At 39.7% G+C, this 16,523-nt stretch overlaps 1 pseudogene; it reads right to left on the reverse strand.

The window, feature by feature from the left end:
- Nucleotides 1-216: 216 nt before the first annotated feature.
- LOC121434897 overlaps nt 217-16,523 on the reverse strand; it is a 56,465-nt pseudogene continuing 40,158 nt past the window's right edge.

Here is a 16,523-nt window from a genome sequence, read left to right on the forward strand (position 1 = left end):
ACCAGTCTGACATTTGCTGCCATGTTTAATTGGAACCTCTTTGTAGTTTCTAAACTGCTGATCTGCAGCCCCAGTCTGGTTACGGGTACACCATGAAGACACAGGCTGTCTCCGCCGTCCCGAGAGGACCCCCTCATCTGACCGTCCTCGGACTTCTGCAAAGGCAGCAACACAAACACACCGGCGGGTCTGTTCTCACGTGTGAATGTCCACAAACTACCTGTTATAAGCCCTTTCTTTCTTGGACTTCACCAGGGCTTTGTCCATTGTTTTCTCGTTTTCCCCCCGACATTTGGGGCAGTACCACTTGCCCTCTGATGGTTGAGTCCCACGCAGGAGAAGTGGAACCACTCGATGGGGCACTCGTCGTTGTCACAGCCGATCATCTCTCCATAGGAGACCTGATTGCACAGACAGTACGTGGGCTCGTTGGGGTCGATGGGGAGGTCTGCGGGAGAGGCTTCCCTCTCTGCTTTGGCCTTGGAGCGTTTCTTCTTCTTTGAGGTTTTTGCTTTCTTCTCCTTGGGCGTTCCTGAGGTGATGTCATCATGGTCGTGATTATTAGATGCATTCTCTCGATTCTCGTTGTTTCCCACCAGGTTGATGCCCACCAGGACATCAGCGACAGCACTGGCAGCAGCGGCAAGGCCGGCCAGGACAAGTCAAAGAGTGAGACCATCGCTCAGGCAGACAAGCCGAATAACAAGCGGTCCCAGAGGCAGCGAAACAACGAGAATCGAGAGAATGTTTTGAAATTTTCTAAGCAGAGGTATGGGGCTCTGTATGAAAGCCAATGATAAACAAGCCACCAGAAGAAAGTACTTGAAGTATGTTGTTTAAAGAACTTAAGATAGACTGTGTACAAAGCTCTAACTCAGTGAAAGAAAAAGAAGGACCCAATTTGAAAATGAACAAAATGTTTTAGCAGTTATTAATTATTTATTTAGTTATTAATGTGGCTTATTAATAACTACATGGAAGTTGCTCTACGTCAAAGGTCAACAAAATAGGACTCCTTCCATTTCTAGCCATTTTTCTTCTATTTCTACTTTCTATAAAAAATATGACTGCATCCAGTGTTGTGAAGGGACTTAAACAATTATCCAGTTTAAGTCTATATAGGAATATGTTCTTGTTAATGTGACAAGCCTATGCTGACTTGAGTTTAACATGAGAGGAAGGGAAGCTTAGACAGTGATAGAGCCTCAGTGCCAACTGTATGCTGTGAAAATGCCTCACATCAGATACATATGCCACATGGCAGAAGACTTGTTCTTCTCAGGGGTGACCAGCATTCTAAGCAAGACTTCCAACTCCCCTGAGGCACACCTCAGTGCAGGACAGGAAAGTGTGCTGTAGCTGCCCTCAACACAGACAAAATCCTTTCATGGGAAGGAATACTGGTGCCAGAGGCAGACTCATGAATACACGGTTTCTGCACAGAAACCTTTAGGAAGCTCAGGAAACTGTTGAGTGAAGACCTCCACATTTGGCCACAGAGGGGCAGTGCTACATCAGACAAATAAATTTATCTTTCATGTATGCATCAGTAAGTAAGATATTATTACTGAAAATAAGTTATTATCGCCCATGTTTCTTATGCTTAACTAGAAAGCAAGTCCTATATTGTATGTGTTTACCCCAGGCTCATAGAGTTGATAAGTAGGACATTGGAAGTGAACACTTTGAAGATACATGCTGTCCTTCAAACCTATGGCCACAATAATGTCTCTAATGTACATTTCTAAGCTTGCCACCCACATTTGGCATACTCTCCAGCTATACTGACATAAACTGTGCCTAAAACCACAATATGCATTGTCTGCACAAGGAAATCTTCTCATGGTTTGAAGCCAGTCCAAACACCTCCTCAATCAGGACCTTCTCTGCGTGGATCGGAAAGCAGTATCAAATCCTTTCCTTTGTTATCTGTGTGGGCACACAGATGTCGTTAGTATCTTTATTTTTCTTTTGAGTACTAAGTGTAAGTTGAAGGTTGGAATTGTGCTTTTCATAAAAGTCACTCAAGAATTGCCCATGGAGTAGGCAGTTGGACACTTGTTGCACACACATAGAAAATCTTTATACCTTAACTTTCTATGGTTTGGGGCCTCTCAACAGTGGTCTTATAACTTTAAATTAAAAATTCAGAGATAAGCAACTCATTGGTTTTTGATTGTTCACTCTTCTGAGTACTATGACAAATTCCCCTCCATTCTGCTGCATTTCACTTGCAATCTGAGTCATCTCTGTCCAGCATTTCTCCGCTGTCCACGCCACCTGTCCATTTGACACTGAGCAGTTACCAAAGCGACTCTTTAAGAAGTGTTATGGTGCTACACTTTAGACATGCCAAAGAAAAATCACAGGTGCTTTCCTCAGTTGAGGCAGTGAAAAACTTCCATAGGTTCTATATCTGTACAGGGGAGAATGCAGTAATGCAGTGGGGGGATTTGAGGCATTCAGCTGACATCATGAGTTGTATCTCCCACAGCTGGTAGATATAGTGAATGTTGGAATATTGAAAAGGAAAAAACATCAATGTGTAGAGTAATTACAAAACCTGCTTGTATTTTATTATTTATTTGTCTACCTCTTTGCTTGTTTTTTGTTTGTTTGTTTTTTGAGATTGGATCTCTTGTGTCTCGGGCTGACCTCAGTCTTGTTACATAACCTTGAATCGCTGATTCTCCTGCCTTTATCTTTGAAATGCTGGAATTACAGGTATGTGCCCCATAACAAGTTTATACGCTATATTGACTGAGTACATCCCCAGCCCATGCTTGGAGACTTGGGGGAATGTGGACCATTGCTTGCTATTGGACAGTGATTGTATTTGTCTTTGATTGGACTTGTGATGACTTCACATATCCAGTAAAAGCCCTCTGAGTTTTGTGCACATTCCTTATGTTCTTTTAATTACTGTTATTTATAGCATAGAGAATCTTGGCTTCAGGAGCTGCTATTTCCTTTTAAATCTTTTTCTATGTCTTACTGTCATCAATATGTCAAGCTGAATCAAATTTTCATACTTTTTGTTTTACCCATGATATTATATACAAAGAAAATAATAAATGTTTTTTCAAACTGAGGTTGAGAATAGTTGAAAATGCTTTATTACTGAAAGGCAGTAGCCTTGTATCCACTGCAAATTGAAGGATGTTTGCCATCCTCCCTAACTCATTTGAAGATCAAAGCAGAGCAGAGCATTCCAGTACTTTGTAATTTCTTTCTCACAGGCAGATTCTCAGATAAATTTAATTAACATGGTCTTTATTTTATAAAATTGTAATGAAGCTGACATTAGTTTTATTTCTTTATATCTTTATGTAAGATAATATAAAATATGGACACACATGAAATTAAAGTTTCCCTAAAACAAAGAGATGACCCATAGTGTGTGTTCTGATTCATGAGCTTACCTAGTAATAGAATATAATCTTCATTGTGCATCCTTAATAAATCTTATTAATATTTGCAATGAAATGAAATGCATCTATTTTTGCTAATATTGTGGCTTCAGAGGATTCTTTCTCTTCTCTGACTATAAAATAAAATGATTTCTTTTGATATGCTCAACTGTCTTATGATGTAAATAGAATAGAATTGAGGAAATAGAGTATTTACTACTCTAGAAGTAGTGTAACCTGGGGGAGTAGACCCTAAAAATGAGGTGGACGAAAGCCTCATGCAATAACCAACATTACTCAGAGCATCAGAAATTTGTACTCTGAAAATTAGGCTAGGTTACGTTAAATCGGGATTAAGAAGGTCACATGATTGAAGCTCTCATTAAAAAGTTCAAGCTGTATATAATCACAAGGGCAAGTTCCATGCGGCAAAACCATGTTTTTACATAGACGTATATAAATAAATAACATCAGCCAGTTGTAATGAATAATCTGAAGTAAGCTCCACTATTCACTACCCCTGGCAGGGGCACAAAAGCATATCCAAAAACAATTCCAAGTTTGTGAAGAAACTTTGGTCATAAGACTCTTGTATTTTTTTCTTGGAGTTTTCAGAAGCAGTCAGAATTCTCTTCATGGAACTCCATTCTTGGATCAATTTCCAACAATGGGGAAAGAATAGAATAAGATTAGCAGAGAAAAAAATTTAAATCGATTCTTTTTATAATTATATGCTCATAATAATTATCAGCACACATCAAATGTACAAATTAGTGGATTTTGCCATGATTTTTCAATGCTTGCATTTATGGTTATATCCTCAAAGCCAAACTGCCTTCTCCCTCTGCTGTCTTCTTCTCTCTCTCTCTCCTGGCTTCACTCTCCTTCCCTACTTGCCTCAGTTCTATTTCCTGATTGCCTTTATTTCTTTTTTTACTTTTTCACACATGGAACTATTTGATTTATTTTGCTTAACATCTTATCCCCCTAATTCCATCCATTTCTCTACAAATGTCACGATTTCACTCATCTTTGTGACTGAGCATCTCTATGTTGTTTCATCTACAGTATTTTCCTTATCCGTTGACAGGTTGTACCAAGGAGGTTCTACATCTTAGCATCCATGAATGGTGCTGTAATAAACATACATATTCAGGTAGCTCCTTCGTGTAGTGACCTCAGTTTCCTTAGATAAGTGCCCACAAGTTCTACTTATCATTATTTGTCCATGTATATGCTTGTGTGCATGTAATTATTTATCCCTTGATGAACCTAATTTTATCATTCTTGTGTGCCTATTAACATACATATCCACCCAAAGTGTGTAATGACTCCTTCAAAGGGAGAGGATTTCTTAAATGGGGCAGTTATTATTATGTCCAAAAAATCGTCAATCAAAAATACTTGAGAAAGATTGGAGCCTGTTGAAAGAGCTGGAGTGTGAAGTGAGATAGGAGTTCTATCTGTGGGAAGGAAACTGTCCCAGTTCTTCTGAGCTTCAGCTCAAGGAGGACGAGGTGAGAGCCCAGCATCAGCACGGTTAGCCCTAAGCCTTTACCTAATCTGTGTGTTGTGGAGGACAATCCCCACCGTATTTGATTACTTTAAAGGAATGAGAGAGTAGAGGCACAAGACCAAGTCATAAGCAGGAAAACTTTAAGCAGGAAGTAAACACCCTGGGACCTAACGATATTTATTCTTTCTCTCACAGGAGCAAGTGGACAACAGAGAGATGACCACTAGTGGGCGGAGTAACATCCTCAGTCCCTGTTGAATGGAAAAAGCCTGTGTGAGAATGAGGTATACTTCATGGAACTATTTGTGGTAAATTGCAGAAATAAAGTATTATTTTTCTAATATTTTCCAAGAAGTATAATATTTCAAAATGATGAGCCTGAAAGCTTTCCCAACCCTGGTTTCATCTTTAAACACAGAAGAAGGAACAGGAGTAACTACTGTGTATCTGCTTTCCTGACTCAGGGGAGGGAGAGATCTTCAGGAGACAAAGCATAGTTTATTATCTGTTTAGTGTTATTGTTACGTGCAAAGGTGTCTCTTATGCCATTTTCTGTGTTTTTAAATGTGAGAGTTATGTGATAATTTTTAAAGACTGTCTTAAACTATATTTTAGGAATTATGTATTTTGCATGTCCTTGTGTGTGAGTATAAATGAGAAAGAAATATGTATTGAGAGGAGTGAGTGAGAGAGAAGATTGTGTGTGTAAAGAAGTGTGTGTGTGTGTGTGTGTGTGTGTGTGTGTGTGTGTACTACATCGTGAGATTGAAGAGAGGACAATTTCCTGGAGTCATCTCTCTCTTTACACATTATGGGTGCCAGAGATTGAACTTGGGTCATCAGGCTTAGCCACAGATGCCTTTGCCTACTGAGCCATCTCACAGGTCTAAGAGTTTTATGATTAATAGAAGCAGCTGCAGACATTTGTCGCCAGCAGTACACAGAATGGAGGAGGGACCTCCTATCACCTAACACTTTACAAAATGTACTTCCATGATGACACAAAAATGTCAATAAAATTGCATTAAAGTGTGTTTATTAATTAAGGTGTATGTTCATGCCTCATAGTTGAAGTCTCTGGTATCCGCACCTACCGAGAGTCTAAGGCAAGAGAATTGTTTGAGCTTGCGAGTTGCATGCTAGCCTGGATAATGTAGTGAAACTGTGTGTAAAACCAAAGCAAAAGTGATGGAGGAAGGTCATTGGCTAATAAAGGAACTGCCTTGGCCCATTTTATTGGTTAGAGGATAGGTGGGAGGAGTAAACAGAACAGAACGCTGGGAGGAAGAGGAAGTGAGCTCAGAGTCTCGACAGCTCTCCTCTCTCGGGAGCAGACGCCTCAGAGAGACGCCATGCCCCGCTCCCGGGCAGACACACGCCTTGAAGCTCCGACCCAGGATGGACTAGGCTAGAATCTCCCCGGTAAGCGCACCTTGGGGTGCTGCACACAGATGATTAGAAATGGGTTAAATTAATATGTGAGAATTAGCATAGAAGAGAATGGGCCAAGCAGTGTTTAAAAGAATACAGTGTCCGTGTAATTATTTCGGGGCATAAGCTAGCTGAGCAGGCGGCCAGGGTGCTGGGAACGCAGCGCCACCGCCCTTATTACTACAGTTGGCGCCCCACGTGATGGACTAAACCCACTTAAAAAACCTGAGAAGACTTAAAAATAAGGGAGCGAGAGTTTAACACAGATTTTTGCTGTTTGTTGGTGGCGTGCTGTAGAGAGATTTCCTGATTCGGCAACAGTAGCAGAAAAAAACGCTGTGGCATTTTAAAGCGCGACTTCCTGGGGCTGTGCCGCCATTGCGATCTCTGTCTGGCTCCTGTGGGAGACAGAGCTTTTGAATAGAGCATTTGGAGTAAAGTGCTACGATTTGTTTGATGGCAACTAGACTCGCTGTGTTCTCGGGTCTGCTCTGCTTGTTAGAGGCAAGCATGCGCTTTCATCTAAGAGAGGCTTCCTGACTCAGCTTTAGCTGCAAAGCCTGCAGCTCATTAAGAGGTCCTGCCACGAAACACTTAAACGGTGTTGACGAAAAGCTGAACGCATGCTTTTCGGTTTTCAGCTGTAGCAGGAAAAAAGCTGCACCGTTTAAAAATGCTGGCTTTCTGGGCTGTCCTGCCAGGGCAAACTCTATTATGCTCTCTTTGAATCGTTTGAATGCTGAGGAAGGAGCAACAGCTGCTAAAAGATATTTATTTATAAATACTGCTGAACTAATCCAACATAGATATTTTGAATTTGGATCTAAGGATATGATACTTTGGAAAGGAGTTTCTTATTTTGTTTTCACAGAGGATAAGACGCTGTTCATTTCTTCTATTCCAATTTGGTATGATGGACCACGTCCTCCTGAAGGGTTGCTGTGAAAATCTTCAAAAAATTGCTTCACTCAACTGCCAACTGAGATGAAACTAGCACACAGGTTATACCATGAAAGACCTAATTAACGATGCCCCCATTCAGCAGGAAGCAGTTTGGAGAGAAAAAACTGCGCCCATGTTCCCAAAATATTGTTTATAAATGTTCTTTTACATTTAAAGGGGGAAATGATATAGGTATGAATAATTTGCTTTGATATGGATTTTAAGGTCAATTTTGTTATATGTATATGTGTTTCTGATCTTGATTAAGGTATTGTGATTGTGTAGTTCATTTAAAATGTAATGTATACTAAGAAATATAGGTTGTTAATGGATAATCATCGATAATAGTAAAGCTTGTAGTCATGTTAATTAGATTTTCTAGATATATAGAGATATATTTTAGATAGACATTCTTCATGTCTTTCAAAGATTACAGAATAGGACATTTAATGTTTTAATAACTGAGGACTTTTCATGACAATGAGACACTCTGCTCCTGGCAGCACCAATGTACTTCAAGAGGAAGATGGGCATCGAAGAGGCACCTTATGGAGTTTGATAGCCATTTGGGCAAGAAACTGCTCTTGCCTGGACTACTGCATAAACTGGACACAGAGAACCTGCAGAGAAAGGACTGCTGAACTTGCCTAAGGTGAGATGATCTTTCGGGGTTCCTGATTCATGAAAGAGTCTGCGAGACATTCTGCAGGACACAACAGATAGTGACTGAACTGACTTTGAATTTTCCTGCTTTATGGAAATGTCTGCTGGATACCATGGGCCTGAAGGCTGAAGATGGATGCCCCAACGGTACAAAAGAACTTTGGGTGACTGTCCAGGCAGCGAGATGTCTTTGTCATTTCTAGAGTTTGAAGTTTCTTAGTTCTTGTTTACTTAGGTAATATTATATCTTTCTGGAGTCTTTTGATGGAGTTAAGAATAGTTAGTTATAGTTTTCCTTAGTTATGATAAAGATTATTGTAACTTTTACTTGATAACTGTTTTGTTATATGTAATTTTGCTATGTTAAAGTTAAAGCCTTTTTTTTGCTTAAACCGAAAAAGGGGAAATGATGGAGGAAGGTCATTGGCTAATAAAGAAACTGCCTTGGCCCATTTTATTGGTTAGAGGATAGGTGGGAGGAGTAAACAGAACAGAACGCTGGGAGGAAGAGGAAGTGAGGTCAGAGTCACGACAGCTCTCCTCTCTCGGGAGCAGACGCCTCAGAGAGACGCCATGCCCCGCTCCCGGGCAGACACACGCCTTGAAGCTCTGACCCAGGATGGACTAGGCTAGAATCTCCCCGGTAAGCGCACCTTGGGGTGCTACACACAGATGATTAGAAATGGGTTAAATTAATATGTGAGAATTAGCATAGAAGAGAATGGGCCAAGCAGTGTTTAAAAGAATACAGTGTCCATGTAATTATTTCGGGGCATAAGCTAGCTGAGCAGGCGGCCAGGGTGCTGGGAACGCACCTTATTACTACACAAAAGAATATGGAGGACTTTTAATTTAAAGTGAACAGTCTACAGCCTCTCTTCCACAACCACAATGCATAGATTTTTAAAATGCAAAAATAAAAAAAATTGAAAAACCTTAATTGGCTCTTAGCAGCAAGAGACAGATAACATCAGTTTGTATATTCTGTGATTTTTGACTTTTTATCTTCTTTTCAAGTTTGAAAATTTGAATAAAAACTGGGAATGCAAACTTGCGCAACCACTTTGGAAAGCAGTGTGGCGGTTTCTCAGGAAATTCGGGATCAACCTACCCCTGGACCCAGAAATACCACTCTTGGGAATATACCCAAGAGAGGCCTTATCATACAACAAAAGTATATGCTCTACTATGTTCATAGCAGCATTGTTTGTAATAGCCAGAACCTGGAAACAACCTAGATGCCCTTCAATGGAAGAATGGATGAAGAAAGTATGGAATATATACATATTAGAGTACTACTCAGCAGTAAAAAACAAGGACTTCTTGAATTTTGCATGCAAATGGATGGAAATAGAAAACACTATCCTGAGTGAGGTAAGCCAGACCCAAAAAGAGGAACATGGGATGTACTCACTCATATTTGGTTTCTAGCCATAAACAAAGGACATTGAGCCTATAATTAGTGATCCTAAAGAAGCTACATAAGAAGGAGAACCCAAAGAAAAACATATAGGCATCCTCCTGAATATTAACCTTCATCAGGCGATGAAAGGAGACAGAGACAGAGACCCACATTGGAGCACTGGACAGAAATCTCAAGGTCCAAATCAGGAGCAGGAGGAGAGAGAGCACGAGCAAGGAACTCAGGACCGCGAGGGGTGCACCCACACACTGAGACAATGGGGATGTTCTATCAGGAACTCACCAAGACCAGCTGGCCTGGGTCTGAAAAAGCATGGGATAAAACCAGACTCACTGAACATAGCGGACAATGAGGAATACTGCGAACTCAAGAACAATCGCAGTGGGTTTTTGATCCTACTGCACGTAGTGGCTTTGGGGGAGCCTAGGCAGTTTGGATGCTCACCTTACTAGACCTGGATAGAGGTGGGCGGTCCTTGGACTTCCCACAGGTCAGGGAACCCTGATTGCTCTTTGAGCAGATGAGGGAGGGGGACTTGATCGGGGGAGGGGGAGGGAAATGGGAGACGGTGGCAAGGAAGAGACAGAAATCTTTAATAAATAAATAAATTTAAAAAAATAAAGAAAAAAACTGGAAAGTGTAAATCCTTTTATCTGCAAAGAGTAGAAAACATTGAACACAAATGTAGAAGAGTGAAATAGAATACCATGTCAGGGTTGGAGTGGGGATGAGAGCAGAGGCATAATCAGGGGCGCAGAAGAGAGAACTGAGAAGCTCCAGGCATGACATCAGGAGTCTGTGCTGGATCAGGGATGTGAGGTTGGAAATTTTATGAAGAAACCAGAGGGTCTGTGAAGTCAAGTAGATCTAGAATGACATAGTTGTCACCATTTTAGCTGTCTTCATGCAGTGTTCAAGCAAAAGTCTACTTTTGGAGTTTGTGGTTTGTCATAAATTCCCTCACCAGATGTATTTTCAGCTTATAGTCAAGGAGAGTCTTCACTTTTTTTTCAGAGTCTGAAGAATGAAATGTTAAGTTTGGACAATGCTCACATATTCACAGTTTCATCGATGAAAGATCATTTGCAGGGGGCTTTTATTTTCCTGAAAACTATAACAACTTCAGAATTCCATCAAACATGCTCCCATGGCAATGAGTGACATCACTGAGCATCTGGTCACAAAGGCTCCTCCACTCTGATGCTTCTCCTTCCCAGACTTCTGCTAGATTCCCACAGCGCTGTGTCATCACAATCAGCCTTTGCTGGGCCATTGGCTCTCCAGGACACACCAGAGACTTCAGCCTCACAAGCCTGTTTTGATGTCATTTATCTGAGCAGATCATTGGCTCATATAAAGGCCCAGTGGTTTGGGGGTGAGAAGGAAGAAAGGCGTGGGTGAGGATTTCTGGTGTGTCTCTGTGGGGAAGCCAGGACTGGTCACATTTTACCTTCAATCAGATAGGAATCAGGAGCACAGCTCATGCTGCCCCCAAACTCTTATGTTCAGTTTTAATTCTTTTTTATTGACTTTTATTGAGTGATCCAATTTCTTTTCTTTGTCTTCCACCTCCTACCTTTTGTTTTTATGATCCAGTGTGTAGGTGAGGCTTTCCATTGAAAGTTTTAAGTGACTTATTGAAGTTTGTTTGTTTTCTCATTTCCAACATCATTTTCAGTGTGTATTTTTTGAGCAATTCAAACTCTATTTTGATGTCTTGGATTTACCTCCTTCTTTTATTCATCTTTTATCTCCTTTGAGTGTTTTTGGATTCATTGTCTGGAACTTCTCTCAGGTCACTTTTGCTAAGTGTAAATACTAAGGGATTTGATGGTCTGGGAGGAGACATGTTATTTGGGGTTTTCATGTTGTTTTTATTTCTGCGTTGATATTTGTGCATCTGAAATCAGTTTGTTGGTTGAACTTTTCTTTTCGTTCTTTCAGCAGAAGTGTTTACAGTGTTCATGGGGCGGCTAATTCAGAGTGGAGTGGAGCTGTTGACTTCTTCAGTTTGTCTGATAGTTGAGGGTTACAGAAATCTTCTGCTCATCAGCTGCATTCAGCTAAGCACTTCTAGCATGTGCCTCCAGAAGCTTAGTCTAAGAGTTTGGGACAAGATTTTTTTTTGTCAGGGTGAACTAGTCCTGTGTCTTAAAGCTGTATAAGGCAACTAGAAGATCTCAATAAGGCAGGTGACAGGGATTAGCACCTCTGAGTCATGGATTTTTACTTGAGTCCCTAGAGAATGGGCTGGGATTTCGGCAAGTCTCAAAGGGAGGAAAAGGGGCTGGGAAGTGGTGGGAGTCCCTAGAAAGCAGTCATATAGCCCAAGTTAGATCTAGAGCACATTGATCAGACTAGATTGACAAACCAGAGAGTCCCCAAACTCTTCCATATCTGTGTCCCAGTGTTGGATTACAGGTGCACCCCACAATGACTAAGTTAGAATATAGGACCTCATGTTGTACAGCAAGCAGTTTACACACTGAAACATCTCTCCTACTCCTGATAACTAATATTCACTCCTGTTATAACTTCACAAAATATAAGTAAACTAAAGACTTCTGGAATTCTGCGAGGTGGCCTTTAATCTTGAGATTTAGAAGTAGCTTTGCTAGTTACAGAATTTCCTGTTAGAAAGGGGAAAGTACTAAAATCATTTTCAATAACAATATTTTCACAGAGAAATATAAATACTTGTGAGGTTTTTTTTTAAATAAAATTATATTAGATTCTGAATGGAGAAAAGTAAATATATGTTAACAATCAATAAGTATTTCTGTTCGGTGTCTCTGCTCAGCAGGGACAGATTTTCTCATGCTCTTTTTGAGTTCTGCTTCTCTTAATTATAAAGAAAGACAAGGAGGCAAGTAAAAGTCTGTGGTAAGCCACAATTTTTCTCTCTGTTCATGAGACTTGAGGCTTATGACCATACAACCCCCCACTTCCTGTTGGGTGCAGTGTAAGAGTTCAGGCAGTACATATGCGCACTGCTGGATACTCAGTCAGTGAATGCTGAGCTGAGCAGAGCAGACACACTCATACAGAGGGACATGTGTCACTTGCTTCCCCAAAGCCTGCTTTCTGTGTTGGTGGTCTTGGCCTTCTCTGGTACAGATGTTTCACAAACAGCTAATAATACTAAGCAGGAAGCACGGCTCCTGGCAAATGGTGCTTCACACAAACCTGAGCGGGGGACAGGGACTGGATGAAAGCAAGCAGAATGTATCTTTGGGGCTTAGGTTAATCTAGTTCCTTCAATGTTTTATTCTAAACATTATGGTTTCACCTCTGTTCTCTAATGTTTCCACAGGGTCATCTACAGCCCAAAAAGCAACTCAAGAACAACGAGCTATAAACAAGAAGGAAGGGGAACAGGTCACCTTGGACTGTTCCTATGAGACAAGTAAGAGTTTTTACCAGCTTTATTGGTTCAAACAAACTCCTAGTGGTGAAATGATTTTCCTTATTCGTCAAATTTCATCTTCTCATCACAATGAAAGCAGTGGCCGCTACGCTGTTATCTTCCAGAAGTCAGCCAAGTTCATCAGCCTCATCATCTCAGCCTCACAGGTGGAAGATTCAATGAACTATTTCTGTGCTCTAGGGGAACCGGCTCACAGTGATTAAAGTGACAGCACAAACTTAACAAATACAGGAGCTCTTTAAGCATAGCCCCTCTGGGGGAGCCCTGCTGAGAAACACACCTGCATACCCAGACAAGAAGGCCCCAACCATGGCTGCTTCGTGTGTGGTCAGCAGCAGAAGTATACTTCTAAATAAAGGACTCTTCTATAAAATCTGGAAACAGTTATTATGAGCACCTTTGCTTCTAATAGATTGTCTTGAATTTTTAAATAAAAATCATAAAATCTATGAAAAAAATATTTCTACAGTCAAAATCTCACATTATAATGACTTAAACTGTTGGTTTCTCTTAAAGATGATAACAGCATACATGCAGGTACTAGCAAAGAACATAATTTTTTTATGAACGTTACACTTAGAAAAGAAGGGCCACCACAAATGAGGTAGTCAAAGATAAATTTTAAGCAATTCACCTCATGAAATTACTTGTAGTCACTGGGTAGCCCCTACGGTCTTTGTCTTTATAGCTGGTACTGAGTCTGCATTACTGACAGTTGGCTAAACTGACAGCTGGGAAGGATGGTCCCATCAGGGCAGGCTCTGGGTGTGCTTAGACTCACAAAGGTCAGAGATCTAGTGAGAATCACAAGACTACTTGGAACCTAGAATAAACTTGCCTGTTGTATAGCAGTTTGCTCAAAAAGTAAACCTCCCATACTAAAGGTAAGCACATTAAAACACAGATTGTTAAAAGGTAATTAAAACATTGGTATATTTTAAGTTACGATGTTAGAGATGAGGTAAAACAACTGGATGTCCTAAATGGAAACAGTCTAACCCAAAGGAAGTTTCTTATGCACACAAGGTAAGCAACCCAAATGTTAGAGGAAGACCCCACACTGACTAAATTCACTATTCTTTTCCCTCCATAAGCAGCTATAAGCAGTAACAAGTGCTAAGAGACATTTTTAGACAAGCTGAGCTGCAGAAACAAAGTAGAAAGCAGATATAACTACCTGGGAAGAGCATTCTCACAACTACTGTGTTACCTGTAGCTTGTGTAGTACACTTCAGGCTTCCAGCTTTCTTGAGACAATTTGGACTTTTTTTTAACAAATATGCTTGAATTTAGAGAAGGAAAGAGCCACACTCGAACTTCAAATTCAACTTGAATTTTTATTTGAGTTTGACCACAAAAAGACCATTTGTCCTTTATGTTTGTATAGAGCAGCAAAAATAAGCACTTGGGAAGGTTTATGAAATTCAATTTTTTTGCAGGTGTGCTACACCATTAGGCCAATTTATTCTTTGTCTTTGGACATTTTCTCTTGATGATTCATGGTTCTTCGGATGTCTCATTTGTCCAGTGATCATTAGTTCCCTTAGTTTGATGATTTTATTCTCCTGGAAAGACAAAAACAAAACCCTGCTCTCTTCTAATCAAGAGGTCTCTCTTGTTCAAATCTAATATTTATCAAGCTTTATGGTATCTGTGTCTTTTCTTCTCCTGTTACAATATAACACATATCCTGGTTCCCATTCTGAAGTCAATATATCTTTAAAGTGTACAGACTGATTTAAATCAGAAGTTTTTTCTACTATCCAATGTCTTTCCATTGCTTTCCTTCCTTTCTCAATAGCATTTAAAAATTCAGAGGTAACAAAGCGTTGTGCAATCTATCTCTGGGGCCTCTATTACCCCTTAATGTTTATTAAGCATATCTTTTAAATTGCAATTAGATCCTTCTATAATTGCTTGCCATGTAGGATTGTGTGGTATATCTTTAATATGCTTTATGTTGTAATATGCAAAAGAGGCTTCTTTTTCCTAAAGAAATATGATAAAATATTGTCATTATTCATTTGTATAGCTATCTCCATGATGGCCATAACTTGTAACAAATGCATGACTACAGAATCAGCCTTTTCAGAACTCAAACAGTTGCCCATTGAAATCCTGAATATGCATCTTAGGTATGGTGCATATATTTATTTTTCCAAACTCGGAAAAATGAAAACATCCATTTGCTAAATTTCATATCTTTGAGTACCTTTTGTGTTACTTCTTGCAAGCAATGATGGTTTGAGTATACAAAGAATAAGTAGAACATTTTCCTATACTTTCTTTGGCTTGTTGTCAGGTAATAGAAAAAACTTTCTTCAAACCTTTGTTGTTAACATGGTGTTTCTTATGAAGTTATGAGGCTTCGAGCACATTTCCTATCAATAACTGATCAGTTTCATCATTACCTTTTGCTAGAGGGCCTGGTAGACCTGTATGGGATCTGATATGTGTTATATACAAGGGATGGTTTTTATTTCTGATTACTTGGTGTAGTTGGGTAAATAACAAAGCTAATTCTGAAATATCTGAAATAAGTTTAGCAGTTTCAATCTGTAAAACAACTCTTTCTGCATATTAAGAGTCAGTCACTATATTGAGAGTGAATTGAGAAAATCTAATAATACCTTGAAAATATGAGAATAGCATATATTTCTGATTATTAACTGGAATAACAAGGGATTTGAGCCACTTTAATTACTTTCCCTGACTTTTAACCTGCCTTTCCTGGTTTATTGTATCAGTATAGAATGAAGGAGCTCCAGAAATTGGTATTTTTCACACAATGTGATAGAGTCCAATTAGCTCTTTTTATAAACTGAAGTTTCTTTCATTTGAGATATTTGTTGCTAATTTCTCCCCCAACATAGCTACAAACTCTTTGCCAATGTTCATTTTCTGCCCATAATGAGCAAATGTCAGCATTATAAAAGGTACCATAAATAATTTATGCTGGATTTATTCCTGTGTTAGATGTCAGGTAAACTGTTTATCTAAATTGTTCTATTACCAATAAAAACTCGGGAGTCAAATATGGGTATAAAAACCTGATAAAACAAGAAATCAGTAAAGGAATGACCAGCTGACCCTATCTCTCTCCATGTTTCCCAAATCATAAGCATCCATGAATCTTTCTAAGCCCCTCCCTGTTTCTTCCTGTGTCTCTCTATGCTATCCCCCCGGGTCCTCCTAAATATCTATGGCTAATTTTAGTCAGCTACTCATAGACTCTGTCTCCTGATTCAAGGCTAACTTCACTAACAATCTCAGAGTTTCACAGTGTGATCAAATATCCTGCAATAGGTTGGCTTTAATTTCACCAGGAGGAAGACGACAGGACTGTGAATGGCAGCTGCATATAAAACCTTTCGTGAACAGCTTCACACAAACCACGTAGAATGTGCAGTTCACACAGGAGCCAGCAGATCCTCTGAGGAATGGTCTGTGCTGTTCCTGACTATGCAGCTGTTGAACCTGTTGTGTATTTTGAGTTTAACCTATTTTTAACTTAATTTACTCATTTCTACATAGTCTAATAGGGGTTTATTTCTTTTGCACACCAGTGAAACCCTTTATTTACACACAATTTCTTTTAAGTATTGGGAAAAACATTTTTTTAAATCTACGAAGCTCACAGATACATTTTACTTTGTGTTTCTTACTTATCATTGGTGGTATATATACTCATCCCAGAGGACGACCTCCTAT

Source organism: Microtus oregoni, unplaced genomic scaffold, assembly GCF_018167655.1.
Source record: "Microtus oregoni isolate MIOR12 unplaced genomic scaffold, Mior012 000045F_ref0000178, whole genome shotgun sequence".
Taxonomy (NCBI): domain Eukaryota; kingdom Metazoa; phylum Chordata; class Mammalia; order Rodentia; family Cricetidae; genus Microtus; species Microtus oregoni.